Genomic DNA, 12315 nt, shown 5'->3' on the forward strand with positions numbered 1-12315 from the left:
TGACCTGGACCTGACCTGGACCTGACCTGGACCTGACCTGGACCTGACCTGGACCTGACCTGGACCTGACCTGGACCTGACCTGGACCTGACCTGGACCTGACCTGGACCTGACCTGGACCTGACCTGGACCTGACCTGGACCTGACCTGGACCTGACCTGGACCTGACCTGGACCTGACCTGGACCTGACCTGGACCTGACCTGGACCTGACCTGGACCTGACCTGGACCTGACCTGGACCTGACCTGGACCTGACCTGGACCTGACCTGGACCTGACCTGGACCTGACCTGGACCTGACCTGGACCTGACCTGGACCTGACCTGGACCTGACCTGGACCTGACCTGGACCTGACCTGGACCTGACCTGGACCTGACCTGGACCTGACCTGGACCTGACCTGGACCTGACCTGGACCTGACCTGGACCTGACCTGGACCTGACCTGGACCTGACCTGGACCTGACCTGGACCTGACCTGGACCTGACCTGGACCTGACCTGGACCTGACCTGGACCTGACCTGGACCTGACCTGGACCTGACCTGGACCTGACCTGGACCTGACCTGGACCTGACCTGGACCTGACCTGGACCTGACCTGGACCTGACCTGACCTGACCTGACCTGACCTGACCTGACCTGACCTGACCTGACCTGACCTGACCTGACCTGACCTGACCTGACCTGACCTGACCTGACCTGACCTGACCTGACCTGACCTGACCTGACCTGACCTGACCTGACCTGACCTGACCTGACCTGACCTGACCTGACCTGACCTAACCTAACCTGACCTAACCTAACCTAACCTAACCTAACCTAACCTAACCTAACCTAACCTAACCTAACCCTAACCTGAACCTAAAATATCCCAAACATAATCTAAACAAGTGTATGCGCCCCAAATATCAAATATAAAAACAACCATAAGTAATATGTGCTACCTTTTTTTTTTTTTTAAAAAATCATTTGCGGTGAAAAATTTTGACGGCATCGTGTTCCCCACCTCGTTTACTATACGAATCGACTATAAACGTTTTAAAATCCGTGGAGGCGTTATACTACCATTTGGCCCGGAATCCTTTTGTGGTATAACTATGTACTGTACAGCTTCCTCTGTATTTGCATGTTAAAATGACGGGAAAGCAAGTTGAGTTTCACCGGACGTTCATTGTCAAGTCAAACAGTCAGGAATGACAGTTTTATAATAGATCGTTGGTTAGCTCAAACGCGTTAACTAATGCATGCACAATGGCCCAATACCTTTGCTCTCCTAAGGTTTCTGAACAATTTGAATTAGTATTAAGACTGAAGTAACAGATATTAATAAAAACTGTCATTGTAGACAAAGACGGGAAAGTGTGAAAGATAAGTGTACAAAATGAATTGCCTGAAGTACAGATATTTAAATTTTCACTTTTGAAGATATGAGCATAAAACATCGATTATTTAAAAAAATTCTTATCTTAGTTTTTTTCACCAAAATTACTTTAGTCAAAATATTTTGTCATGAAACACGTGCATCATTTCAATACCAGTACGCGGTTACATTTTATTTTATATCAAAATTTTACAATGAGTTTTGAGTATTCGGTCCTATAAGGAGAAAGAGCTGTGCGAGTACTCGATAAGAGATTTTCTGTGACCCGAAAAAGTTTCGAGTATCAAACCAAGGCTCGATAAATACCCGAACCTGCTTTTGGAAAGCCTTCAACTCTGAAAATAGGATGTAATAGCTATAAAAATCCACAAGAAAGTCACGCTTATTGGTTAACAGACGCACATTAGTGCTCATTGGGTAGTTTAGATCATAATGCCCGTGCAATGTAGTAGGGTAGCAGCTCCTAGCTGGAAAAATAGTGGAAGTAAAAGTAATGAAATACCGTTAATGGCGCGTTTACTATTATTATTTTATTAATTGATTTTTTTTAAGTTTAGCTTACTAATTTTCGTTTGGAACTTTGCGCGAAGTATAACAATGGCTACAAGTGACTTCGGTGAGGAACGAGATTCCGAAGAAGATATTTATGAGGAATTAAGTTCGTTAAATTTAAAGAGAAGAAGACTAGTACCGTCTGGGAATTGATGGAAGTAGTTGTCGATGATCAAAATTACACCAAATGTCTATTATGAGAGCAATAAATTAACAGAAAGTGTGAAAACACTAGAAAATCAATTCCCAATTACTCGATAAATACCCGAAACAAATTTTCCAACTACTCGATACTCGATTCGAGTACTCGAGACTCTGCTCGATAAGGGAAAATTTCAATACTCGAGACTCGACTCGAAACCAAAAATTCAAGGCTCGCACAGCCCTAAGGAGAATAAATTAGTCAGAAAATGGTTTAAAAAACTGTATGAAAACTTGGCAAATCGTAGTCGTTATTTTGAAAGTTTTAAAAGTATCAAAATTAACGTGATATATAGCTCCCAAAATATCACTATCAATCTAAAGATCTTTTCGACACTAATAACTACATCACAGTCAAACGGCCTTTGTAATTTTCTGCTTGGCAATATTTACAATTTTAAAATATAAAAATTGGAGTATTAGTCAAGAATCAAACCAGTATCCCTTAAAAAACCAGAAGATACCATTTTTTTATCTGGAATTACTATATAGAGCAAAATACTTGTGTAAATAATGTTGAAAAATATTTTGAGCTTAATGAAAATTTTTGAAAAAAAGTAAGATAAGAATTTATTTAAATAATCGATGTTTTATGATCATGTCTTCAAAAGTGAAAATTTTAATACCTGTACTTCTGGCAATTCATTTTGTACACCTATCTTTTACACTTTCCCGTCTTTGTCTACAATGAGAGTTTTTATTAATTATTAACTTGTGATTGCAGACTTCATTTGAAGCAAAGACTTTATCTCGGAACGTTCAACAGGGTCCTCATCTAATAGCTCAACCACCTATTAAATTTTTGGTACTTAATTTTATCCTTCAGAAATATGAACTAGGCCTACTCATTTCTGGTTCAAAATGTTAACTTCGTTAATTTAAAGGGAAAGTGACAGTGCATTAATCAGAAAGCTTAAATAAGATGAGTAATTTGTGGATTGCGTATAAAATTGCGAAAGAAATTTAAATTAAAGTACTTTATATTAAGACAGTAGCCGCGTTTACACGAGACACGTCGGAACCGTTTTCAATCGTTTTGGAAAGGTCTAACACTTTTTAAAAAATAATATTTGCATTTTATCGTGAAAGATCTCTGCTTTTATCAGCTTAATATTATTTTTTGTACATTCCAAAACGGTTTGAAACGGTTTCAAAGTGTCTCGTGTAAACGCGGCTAGTATTTTTACTTTTTACCGCCATAGATGGCGTTAAAAAGTAATGCATTTATACCGAATATTTACTACCCCCCACTTTTACCCTCATTTTTACCCCTTTTTTAGTGCCTTTCCCCCCTATATTTCCCCCTTTTTTCCCCCATTATAGCCTTAACCCCGCCCATTTTCGCGTTAATTTATTTAAATTTATTCTACAGGGCCGGTAGGCCCTTGTAGATATGACTTGATACCGTTTTGTAACGTTAAAGTAATATTCACCCGCTTTTGCTAATTTCCTATGGAGATTAACATGGGTTTTTCGTGATTTTTCCCCACCGATAACTTAAAAACTACAGCGAAGATACTTTTCGGAATTATCTTAAATTAACAATTAAGTATTCAGGGTGTGCTATCGGCCAGCTTGATCAAAACAATAAAGTCTAAGTATGTTAATTTTACTTAATTACAGAAGTACGGCTTTGACCATCGTGATTGGACATAATAATTAGCTAGATCTCTTGGAAAACTCAGTGTCACTACGTATCTGTAGTGTGGTGGTTATCACGTCCGCTTCACACGCGGAAGGTTCCAGGTTCGAGCCCTGGTAGATACATGTATTGACCATCGTGATTGGACATAAGAATTAGCTAGATCTCTTGGAAAACTCTGTCCTACCACGTATTTATGGTGCAGTGGTTATCACGTCCGCTTCACACGCGGAAGGTCCCAGGTTCAAGCCCTGGTAGATACATGTTTTGACCATCGTGATTGGGCAAAAGAATTAGCTAGATCTCTTGGAAAACTCAGTGTTACCACGTATCTATGGTGTAGTGGTTATCACGTCCGCTTCACACGCGGAAAGTCCCAGGTTCGAGCCCAGGTAGATACATGTTTTAACCATCTTGATTGGACATAATAATTACTTAGATCTCTTGGAAAACTTAGATTTACCACGTGTCTGTGGTATAGTGGTTATAATATACTGTATATTTAACAATTATTTCACTTCACTTGGTTTAATAAGGTGACATAGGTAGCGTACTTTTTCCCTACTTTTAAAACCATTAAACTAAGTAATATTAGAAGTTCAATAGATTGTCTAAAAAAGATGTTAAAAGCCACTGTAAATGGTGCATAAATGCTTAATATTTCCTTAATACTTGCAAATAATATTAGTAAATGGCGTGAATTGATCATAGAAATGGGGTTAAAGTACAACGTAAATGATGTCTTTTATGGCACTGGAAAAAACAGCATATATGGTGTTTGAATGCACCATTATATTTTAGAGTGCAAATGTATGACGGTAAAGCAAACATAATTATTCAAAATTTAATTACATTAAGACTGAAGTGACAGATATTATATAAAAACGTCTTGGTTTGGACCAAGGCCGAAAAAACAAACGATATGTGTGAGGTTTATCAATTGACTGAAGTTCAGATATTGAAATTTCTTTCTAGTTCTTTTTATCCACTCAATCCTTAATCAATACTTAATTCAATCAACTGATTTTACTGTTAATCGATCTAGTCCCTCTAAAGTAATTGAAAAAATTACATATCTACGCTTTTTCAAGAACAATTAATTTCATGATAAAATGTTTTCGAAAATGTAATTGTTCTTGAAAAAGCGTAGATATGTAATTTTTTCAATTAATTTAGAGGGACTAGATCGATTAACAGTAAAATCAGTTGATTGAATTAAATATTGATTAGGGATTGAGTGGATAAAAAGAACTAGAAAGAAATTTCAATATCTGAAACTTAAGTCAATTGATAAACCTCACACATATCGTTTGTTTTTTCGGCCTTGGTCCAAACCAAGACGTTTTTATATAATTCATATAATGCTCTAAAACGCGAACAGATGGGCCTAAGGTAGCTAAACTTTATATTATTTTATTTCGAAAATTTCCACATCCCCGATGGGACTCGAACGTACCAACGTTAACGCTACGGTTCGGAAACCCGGCACGCTAGAACTGCGCCACCGAATTCTTATACAGACCATTGCTTTGATAAGATAAAACCAGCTATAGACAAATCCATCTCGAGTCTAGGCTCGTTTCACGCTAAGAGAGAGAAATTAAACAATCGCCCACTACCACGTTAATATGACGTTAAGTCGGCCTCAAAGTCACGTCTGAAGCTTAGAGTTCTTTTCCTAAAACCTTATCAGTCTTGAATGTAGAGAGAAACGAATTAGCAGGCAAAGTTCACCATGAGTTAACCAATGATATCGTCTCTTGAAAACTCGTCTGCTACTCTGCTTAGTTAAGCGAGCAGTCCGCGTTTACAAGTGAGATTAATCATAAATAATGATGTAGTTTAATTAAGTTTAAAATTAACCGATTGAGGAAGTTACAATAGTTCAATATATATTATTCTGTATTTTAATTAAGATTAAAGTAAATATATATTCACGAGTGAGATTAATGATAATTATAAATAATGATGTTTCAAGTAAGTTAATTGACGAATTTACTTTAGATTAATTAATATTATACTTTAATTTAGATTAATTAATATTATACTTTAATTTAGATTAATTAATATTATACTTTAATTTAGATTAGTTAATATTATACTTTAATTTAGATTAATTAATATTATACTTTAATTTAGATTAATTAATATTATACTTTAATTTAGATTAATTAATATTATACTTAAATTTAGATTAATTAATATTATACTTTAATTTAGATTAATTAATATTATACTTTAATTTTGATTAATTAATATTATACTTTAATTTAGATTAATTAATATTATACTTTAATTTAATTAATATTATACTTTAATTTAATTAATATTATACTTTAATTTAATTAATATTATGCTTTAATTTAATTAATATTATGCTTTAATTTAATTAATATTATGCTTTAATTTAATTAATATTATACTTTAATTTAATTAATATTATCATGATACTATAGTTTATGATAACTTTACAAATAATGATGTAGTTTAGTTAAGTTTAAAACTAACCGATTGAGGAAGTTACTATAGGGTTGGTACTGGTAATTGTGAACACTTTTTGCAAATCTTTGAATGCTTTTTAACTCTCTTAAATTTTGCACAATATCCTATTTCCCAATCCCCGTAGAGGACCCCAAATGTGAACAATCGCTGGTAAATGTAAACACCCTGACCCTAAATACTGAAGGAGGTAGTGACTGAACACTGGACCCAAATGTGAACAACAATGATAATCAAATGGGAGGAATAAAAAAGGCCCTAGGAAAGGACAGGGTTGCCACAGTACCTGGGAATCCTGGAAAATCTGGAAAAGTCAGGGAATTTAAAAATGGGCCGAAAAGGTCAGGGAACACTCAGGAATTTGATTTTAGTGGGTAAAACTTCTGGGAATAAGTCTTTATTGAAAGAGTAATGAAAATTTCTCCTCATGCTCTCTCAACACAGAAAACTCTAGATTAATCCTTATAAATGTCTAGAATTGTTTTTGTAAAGTAAATGCTCTCTTAGACTGTTATTTATAGTTAAAATGTTTCTTATTTGTTTTGGTGCAACAAATACATTGGGAAACTTAATGTAGAGAGTTTATTTAATTATAAGCACTTAAAACGTGCTGTAAACATTCACACTTTCGGCCTAAAAGGTCAGGGAAAATCTGAGAAAAAGGTCAGGGAAAATCTGAGAAAAAGGTCAGGGAAAACCTGGAAAAGTCAGGGTATTTAGTTCTGAAAATTCCGTGGCAACCCTGAAGGAGCTACCATTACGTAGGGCCTAAATTCATGCACCTAGATTAAAGTTTACGCAGATGTGATAAGTGATAATAGGATAATATAGTTAAAACAATACCCGAGTCAAAATGTTCAATAATTTGTTGAGAAGTCCTTTTTATTTCCATACCTCGGATAACAGCTGTCTCGTTTTTTCGCTTTCCAGCCCAATAAGTAGTGGTAGCTACCGCCCTCTTACCGCTAAATTGATAAATTTACTAATGGCGCGAAATTTGATTCTTTTTTGGGTCAATGATGTATTTTAAAGTTAATATTATCTGAACGTAGATTCCTTACACCACTTTTACTTTTTATTTTTTAGTAAAATAGCTTAAAAAGGATTCTAATTAACCTTGAAACATTTTCAATTTTCTTGGTTTTTTTCCAGCTCTATTTTTGAATCGAATTCCGAATCGTAACCACAGATATTAATATCAATTTTTTAGCAAAAAACGTGATCTATCTAATGGTTAAAGGTTTGTTATCGTGGGATTATTTTAACTCTTGCTAAAGCTTATTCCCCGATGGTATTTTATTAAGCAACACCTAATATTGGCATCAACTTAAGTTGATTAGTCCGAGTTGGTGTGTATATTGGTCCGTATCTTTCATCCACGTATTCCTACAATGTTCATACGATTTCTATCGTGATTCTCGATATTCAATCTACAAATTGAGTCCTTTTAAAAGGATTTTAAGCCGCCCAAAAATTAGCTACAAAATTTTAAAGAAAAAATAGAATGGTTCATATTTACCAGTACCAACCCTAGTTTAATAAATATTATTCTGTAATTTAATTAAGATAAAGTTCTGTAGGTTGAGTTTAAAATGAACCTAATGAGTAAGTTACTGTAGTTTATTACTAGATTGCTTTTATTCATAATAGGAATGCTATTTTATAAACAATGAAAAAAAAACCCCGAAATTCTAAATTAGCTGGGGTCATCTTAAAATGAATATAGTAATACTAATTCTTGTCACTAGAGGGCTACTACTGAAGGCTTCAAACTCTCTACAGAGGTGGGTGGTGATAGATTTTCCATTGTTCTCGAGTAATAATTACAGCAAAAGTAGTTAATTAATCGCGCTTGCTTTTAAACAAGAACAAAACTCTGACGTAAACACTCAGACTCTCTCAACTAAATCATGAATAATGAAAAAAAAAACATAGTTTAGCTTTTAAATACCCGGTAAACAGTCAATAAATAATGTTGTGTTACAAACCATTAAACCTTAAGTCGACTTTTTATATCAAATTAGTTGCGTTGTTTCCTCGTAATGGAGTTTGTTGAAAATTATTACGGGTCGCGTTTATTTATTGCTAATAGACATATTCGTTTATTACAAACAGAGAAACCAAGACACAGGGGCGAGGCCACCATAGGGGTTTTTATCCTCCAGAGTTGGTAGTGCGAGTTGGTTAGCCTCCCTCCGCGTGTAGTGAACTTGGGTGAACTCCGGCAGTCTGGCGTTGCTTCTTGGCGAGAGGGAGACGGGATACCCCAATGGAGGCCTCGCCCCGTGTCATGGTTTCTCTGTTTGTGATATACGAATTTGTTTATAGTTTTTCTACTTATGAGAGCAAATTTAATACCCATAACTTACTTGGCTCCCTTCATTCAGTCGTCTTAATATCGATTATAAGTTACATTCTGGCTTTGAATAGCAAAGTTTTATTTGTTTCTACGTATAATTTGTTACAGATTTTAATTTTGTTTGTGCTTTTTCAGTGTAAACGAGTCGGAATTGTCATAAATATGACGTCAAAGTGTTACGAGTAAACCTCGCCTGACTCGACACCTCATTTGCAAGTTTTAATTGATATGATCTTAAGTGCGTAATAGGCTCTATATAAGTTAAAGAGTACAATTTAAGTGCGAGATAAAATGGAGTGATTTCGAAGTATTTTGTATTTTAGAGAATTTCCAATTTTGTCTAGCGAAGTATCTAATTTTCGTCGTTTAATCGAATAAGTTGAAGATTATTTCGGTTATGAGAACGGCTACGGTCGTTGACAACAGCATGAGAAGAAAGTAGAAAGGAACACTGACGCTACTCAAATCCAAGGCAACCTTGCTTTTCAAGAGTTTCTTCCAAGTGACCCGTTCAATGGTGTAATGCAATTTGAAGTCTTGATATTTGAAAACTTGCATTTCGAATAAGGGTGCCACGCTGCGTTAGAACATTCGTTAAGACTGTTAATCATTTTTTCGTTCTAAAGTTTATACTGACCTCAGTTGGACGCTTTTTTGGATTTGCGAACTTTCTCTCATCCAAGAGGTGTTGAAAATGAGGTGAAGGTATTCGTGGGTAACACTGTCTTTCGAAAAGTGAAGGCCTCCATTGTCCAGCAAGAATTTGTTTAATTTCGTAGAGCTCATCATTTCCGACAGCCGAGTGTCCTGCACGATAAAAGCTTTCTTTCCAGAAATAACAGGAACGTAGGCATTAATCGACACAAAATCTAATCTACTGCCGATAAACATTTTCTTTCGATCGAGTGCGGCAAACCATTCCTTAGCAACCGGATCGAGTTTTGCCTATAAATACGGGACAGTTACTTCAGAAGAATAGGGAACTTGACTCCAAGAAAGTTATAGCTATTTACCAAATTTTCCAGGTACGCGAAATCAGTGCTACCTTTAGTCATGACAGGTGGAATTCTAGATTTGATCAAGTCCGAGAGAGAGTCGACGCGATTGTAGCTTTCAGTCGTAAATTCCGTCCGCATGAAGCAACCCAAGAAAAACAGAATGAAGGTCGCGCAGATCATCCACGACGCAGCGAGCAGGCGACAAGTAATGTAGGGCAAAACGGATTGAATCGCTAAGGAAGGAAATTATGCCGTTAGCTCGAATGTGCGATTAAACCACCGACCATCTTTCGTAATGAGAGGAAACTCAATCTCCGTACGAGATTGGCTCCCACAAGGGTGAATTCTATCTACTTAGTCGCCTACGTTCGGCGCACAAGAGCGACGCATTGTCCCAGACATTTTCCAGCGTTTCCTGGGCCATTTTCTTGACAGCGTTCCTGGTGGGTAACGATTTGTACTTGTTGGTTACGATGGAGTGAACGACGAGCAAAAGCGACAGAAGGACCAAGGTTGACACCGTTAAAATCTCCACCTAATTGAACAAAGAATATAGTTCATTGACTTCATCGATAGCTTTCTAATAGGCGTCGTTTACTTCGGTGTCCATATTTAAGAAGGACCAGGAAGTGGACGTGACTGTCACTTGGGGTTGGGACACGATAATTGTTTTCAGAATGCCACAAGGCGAAGACGGGGTGAAATGGTCCAGTCGATCTTCGAAAAGTGTGCTTATCATGTCGTACATGATAACGTGCGCTTTCTAAATCCAATGTTAGCGTTAAATGATTAAGCGGTGTATTTCAGATCTTGATTAAATTGTAAAATCACTTACGCTAAAGAAAGAAGGTTCATTATACAAGTTGCTTAAAAATTTTATATACTCAACTCGATGCTCTCTTAAATTCACCCTAAAAGTCATAGAAGAAAAATGAATGTGATCAATGAGATTTTATCATAATTTGATTGCCCGCAAAGGCCATTATTTCTAACTCGTTTCAATTAATAGTTGAATCGAATTCAAATAATGAAATTTACTTCATGTTGAAGATTCGTTCTAAATATTCCGCCACGAACATGATCCTTTCTCTATATTTTTTGTGAGGCCAATGCTCCTATCAAAAAATGAAAGTGTAATTGTCACCAAGAAAGGCAATTTAATTCTCGTTTCTACAACTGCACCGGCTGTTGGTAAACTCACCATCAGTGTCATGACGTTTACGGGAGTTCCATTGGCATACCTAGGATAATGTATTCATTATAGATTCGACATTAACTAAGTTACGATTTGAAAGTGCATAGCCCACCTGTATTTGAAATATTGGTCATATCCAAGAAATCCAGTATCGTTCTGCGCCATTTTGGAGATTGTAGTCCCACGTAAATCCTAGCGTCTACTATTTGAAGCCTGGATGGACGTATTAGACCTTAGGAGAGGATGACTCAAGACATGGTCGTTTTTTTCTCTTTGTTCACGAGTCATGTACTAGGCGCGCTGCCTCTACCACTGTACTCGTACTAAGCCCTACTACTCCCAAAACCACAAAAACTGTCATAGCGGGGTCAAAGTGGGCAAAGCCCTGTTACAACGCTCTAGCTACCCCAAGTTCCGAGAAAGTATCAGCTTCGTGTTCAACAGGTGTGAAGAGACAAGTACAATGACGACTTCTAAACCTTGTTGCAGTACTATTCGCGGCCGAATTGCACAGTATAGATTTTACTGATGGTTTCAAATTCTATAGAGAGGTGGGTGGTGATATATTTTCCATTGTTCTCGAGTAATAATCGCAAAACTAGTTAATCGCGTTTGCTTTTAAACAAGAACAAATCTCTGACGTTAAACACTCAGACTTTCTAAACTCAATCATGAATAATAAACATTGTTTAGCTCTTAATTGCACGTAACGAGTCTTGACCGGTAAGTAGTCAATACTTTTGGAGTCTAAAATGTTTTTCTAAAGGTAGGATGAAAAGAAAATGCAAATGAGTGTCCATTTCACCCTACCGTTACCTGTTTTCTACTTAATTATTCGTATTATTAAGGTTGGAACAAACTACAGGAGGCTCGTATTGCGTGTTATTAAATGAACCAGCTCGTATTCATTTGGTTTTTGCGGTATAGGTGTAAAGACTGTTAAATAAGTCTTTGCGCGTTGCGTTTTTCGCACATATTTTACTATAATTCAAAATCTATTCAAGCTAGCGCTCTGGAATAAAGTGCGTTATAAAGGTTTTGCACTCCTCTTTCATATTTTACCCGTTCCACAGTTGTCCTATGCATACTTATACCGGAAACCGGAAATGTCAAAATTATCAACTTTGAAAATATTGATTTTTCGAGGATATAAATGCGATTTTCGTATTCCTTGGGGTCGATTCATATTTGAAAAGTGATTTTAAAATTCAAATTAGGTTCAGATTTTAAAGATAATTTTAAGTAAGCACCACCGACTAATAGCTTAACGCCCTGCCTTCCTGTTTACAAAATTTCCGTTGCACGCTCTATATCTCGCGCCACGATAGTCACATCGCAAGCAACTTTTATTAAATCTCGCGATAAATTTCATTCGGCGTGGAGCGTGCCACGAGAATTTTGTCAATAGGAAGGTAGGGCGTTACGCGATGGGTCGGAGGTCATTATTTCAAATTTTCCGTAAAATCTGAACCTAATTTGAATCATTCG

The 12315-nt window shown here is 36.4% G+C and overlaps 3 non-coding genes across 3 annotated transcripts; all 3 read left to right on the plus strand.

Moving 5' to 3' along the window:
- The first annotated feature begins 3828 nt into the window (after positions 1–3828).
- Positions 3829–3901, plus strand: TRNAV-CAC (transfer RNA valine (anticodon CAC)). Its single transcript has one exon. It is a non-coding gene; the product is annotated as a tRNA-Val (tRNA).
- A 65-nt stretch (positions 3902–3966) lies between these two features.
- TRNAV-CAC (transfer RNA valine (anticodon CAC)) lies at positions 3967–4039 on the plus strand. Its single transcript has one exon. It is a non-coding gene; the product is annotated as a tRNA-Val (tRNA).
- Positions 4040–4104: 65 nt separating this feature from the next.
- On the plus strand, positions 4105–4177 carry TRNAV-CAC (transfer RNA valine (anticodon CAC)). The gene has a single exon. It is a non-coding gene; the product is annotated as a tRNA-Val (tRNA).
- Positions 4178–12315: the final 8138 nt, after the last annotated feature.

The sequence above is a fragment of the Phalangium opilio genome, unplaced genomic scaffold (genome assembly GCF_054372755.1).
Source record: "Phalangium opilio isolate 3A_F unplaced genomic scaffold, DU_Popi_V2 ptg000022l_1, whole genome shotgun sequence".
Lineage (NCBI taxonomy): Eukaryota > Metazoa > Arthropoda > Arachnida > Opiliones > Phalangiidae > Phalangium > Phalangium opilio.